Source organism: Rana temporaria, chromosome 12 (assembly GCF_905171775.1).
Source record: "Rana temporaria chromosome 12, aRanTem1.1, whole genome shotgun sequence".
NCBI lineage: Eukaryota > Metazoa > Chordata > Amphibia > Anura > Ranidae > Rana > Rana temporaria.
Window position 1 is genome coordinate 86,566,110 of NC_053500.1, and position 4,076 is coordinate 86,570,185.

The window sequence follows — 4,076 nt, forward strand, 5'->3', positions numbered from 1 at the left end:
CTGTCTGTCTCTCTCATTCAGACAGAATGAGAGAGACAGACAGAGTGAGACAGAGTGAGTCTCTCTCATTCTGTCTGTCTCTCTCACTCTGTCTCTCTGTCTCTCTCACTCTGTCTCTCTGTCTCTCTCACTCACTCTGTCTGTCTCTCTCACTCTGTCTGTCTCTCTCACTCTGTCTGTCTCTCTCACTCTGTCTGTCTCTCTCACTCTGTCTGTCTCTCTCACTCTGTCTGTCTCTCTCACTCTGTCTCTGTCTGTCTCTCTCTCTCTGTCTGTGTCTGTCTCTCTGTCTGTGTCTGTCTCTGTCTGTCTCTCTCTCTCTGTCTCTCTCTATATGTCTCTCTATGTCCTTGTCTCTCTCTCTCTCTAAGTCTCTCTGTCTCTGTATTTCTCTCTCTCTCTCATTATCTGTCTCTTTCTGTCACTTCGTCTATGTTTCTCTCTCTCTCTCTCTCTGTCTGTCTCTTTCTCTGTCTCTCCCTCTCTCCCTCTCTCCCTCTCTGTTTCTGTGTGTGTGTGTGTGTGTGTGTGTATGTGTATATATATATATATATATATATATATATATATATATATATATATATATATATATAAAATATATATACTTTTTTTTTTTTTTTCAATATACTGTATAAAATAAAACCAATTTTACAAATGATTAATATTAATTTTTATTAATTTTTTTGTATATTGACTTCTTAGACAGATCGTTTTGGAGAAATCCTTACTATTCATTACTACTTGATCTTTACCCTCTGATTTTAACATCAGGTATGTGTTAAAAAACCATTTTAAAAATTTGTCTATACAAAGATCTCTGTCTGTCTCTCTATTTGTCTCTATCTCTCTCCCTATCCGTCTGTGTCTCTGTCTCTGTGTCTTTGTCTCTCTCTCTGGGTCTTTTTATCTGTATATCTATCTTTATCTATCTTTGTTTATTTTTTAGTGTATTTTTGTCTTTATTTTTTTTTATCTCTATCTCTCGGTCATGTATTAAAAAAATTATCTATAGAAAAAAAATAATTATAATGTATTTATTAATTAATTATATTATTTTTTTTTTTTAAATATAGGGAAAATTACCTGATACGAAATTTGGATTCATTACTTCTTGTTCTTTATCGTCTACTTTTTAACCAGGTAAGAATTAAAAATTTAAAATTATTATATTTATATTTCTGGAGAAAAACATGTGTGTATATATATATATATATATATATATATATATATATATATATATATATATATATATATATATATATATATATATATACACATATATAATATGTCTCCTCTGTATACACTCTGAATACTGTTAATTTTTTCTCTTTTTACTCTATATATATATATATATATATATATATATATAGATATATATAAAACCAATAATTATATACAAAAATACCAAAAAAAATTAAATGCTTGTGTATTATAGATCTCTCTCAAAAAAACACTATCCTCAATCTTGGTTTTGGATGTATGTCTATGTTTAATATTATCTCATTTGAAAAAATATATATATAGATTATTCAATATAGATTATTTATATATATATATATATATATATATATATATATATATATATATATATATATATATATATTTTTTAAATTGGATAAATATATATTTTTTCCAAAAAATTTATTTATTCTTTTGAAGAGAGAGATCTTGAACACACACACACTCACACATAATGATTTTATCTTGGATATATCTCTCTATATATCGCTCTATATATCTCTCTTTATATATCTCTCTTTATATATATATCTCTCTCTATATATATATATATATATATATATATATCCTTTTGCCGACCGCGCCATAGCAGAAATACTGCTACAGCGCGGTCGAGTTATTGTGACAGGACGTCCCTGGGACGTCCTCGTGCACTTCCGCGTTTGCGCGTCCCCTGGGGCGCGCTCGCGGAAGTGTCCGTGCTCGCCGGGTCTAGAAGACCCGGCGCATCACGGATCACAGTAAATTGCCGCGAATCGCGGCTGTTTACCACGTGATCGCTCCGTCAAATGACGGAGCGATCACTTGTAAACAAACCGGCGTCATTTGATGACGCCGGTTCCTCCCTCTCCTCTCTGTACCGTTCGGTACAGTGCGAGAGGAGGGGGGGAGCGCGGGGTGTCAGCAGTGCTGTGGCTGGATCTGTGACAACTGCAGTCACAGATCCAGCCATCCCTCCCAGCTCAGCTATCCCTGCGCAATACTCTGCCATACCCCATACTCTGCAATACCCCATACTCTGCAATACCCCATACTCTGCATACTCTGCCATACCCCATACTCTGCAATACCCCATACTCTGCAATACCCCATACTCTGCATACTCTGCCATACCCCATACTCTGCAATACCCCATACTCTGCATACTCTGCCATACCCCATACTCTGCAATACCCCATACTCTGCAATACCCCATACTCTGCATACTCTGCCATACCCCATACTCTGCAATACCCCATACTCTGCATACTCTGCCATACCCCATACTCTGCATACTCTGCAATACCCCATACTCTGCATACTCTGCAATACCCCATACTCTGCCATACCCCATACTCTGCCATACCCCATACTCTGCCATACCCCGATACTCTGCCATACCCCGATACTCTGCCATACCCCGATACTCTGCAATACCTCGATACTCTGCCATACCCCGATACTCTGCCATACCCCGATACTCTGCCATACCCCGATACTCTGCAATACCTCGATACTCTGCCATACCCCGATACTCTGCCATACCCCATACTCTGCCATACCCCATACTCTGCAATACCCCGATACTCTGCCATACCCCGATACTCTGCCATACCCCGATACTCTGCCATACCCCATACTCTGCAATACCCCATACTCTGCAATACCCCATACTCTGCAATACCCCATACTCTGCAAAACCCCATACTCTGCAATACCTCGATACTCTGCAATACCCTGCGCGATACTCTGCAATACCCTGCGCGATACTCTGCAATACCCAAATACTCTGCAATACTCCGCAATACCCCAATACTCTGCAATACCCCCAATACCCCAATACTCTGCAATACCCAAATACTCCGCAATACCCCAATACTCCGCATATATAATGTTTTGGGGTTCTATGTAGTTTTCTAGCAAATAAATTGTGATTTTTCCATGTAGGAGAGAAATGTCAGAATTGGCCTGGGTGCTCCAGAACGCCTGATGGCGCTCCCTGCATGTTGGGCCTCTGTATGTGGCCACGCCGTGTAAAAGTTGCACACATGGGGTATCGCCATACTCGGGAGGAATAGCAGAATGTGTTTTGGGGTGTCATTCGTGGTATGCATATGCTGTGTGTGAGAAATAACCTGCGAATATGACAGAAACAAGTTTGTTTGTTTTTTTTTTTACAGAATTTTCGGTCGTTTTTCTTTTATAGCGCAAAAAATAAAAAACCCAGAGGTGATCTAATACCACCAAAAGAAAGCTCTATTTGTGTGAAAAAAAGGACAAAAATTTCAAATGGGTACAATGTTGTATGACGGAGTAATTGTCATTCAAATTGTGAGAGCACCGAAAGCTGAAAATTGGTCTGGTCAGGAAGGGGGTTTAAGTGCCCAGTGGTCAAGAGGTTAAATAAGAGAGATACATATAGACTTCTGTATCTATATATATATATATATATATATATATATATATATATATATATATATATATATATATATATATATATATATATAGAGATCTATCTAGAATAATGCTTTTTGCTATATGATTTTAATTTTTTTTTAAATTTATATTAATTTATTTTTATTTATTTCATTTTATTTCCCATAGAATGAAAAGACAAGTGGATTTTGATTTATCAAAACCATGCCATAAATGCAAAAAAAGGGTTATTTTATTTTAATAAATTATATGTTTTATATTTCATCTATATTTATATTTTTTTGTTTTTGTTTTTAAATTGCCTTTAGTAAGCATAATTTTCTACTCTGATCCTATAATTTAACCTGAATCCCCCTCTCTTTCCCTATCGATCCCTTACAGTGATCATTTACTGTATTTTTTTTTTTAACCCTCTACTTTCT

General features: G+C 36.3%; 1 long non-coding RNA gene across 1 annotated transcript; it reads left to right on the plus strand.

The window, feature by feature from the left end:
• The first annotated feature begins 1,071 nt into the window (after positions 1-1,071).
• LOC120919362 lies at positions 1,072-3,869 on the plus strand. Its single transcript, XR_005744558.1, has 2 exons — positions 1,072-1,140; positions 3,823-3,869. It is a non-coding gene; the product is annotated as an uncharacterized LOC120919362 (long non-coding RNA).
• The last annotated feature ends 207 nt before the right edge of the window (positions 3,870-4,076 follow it).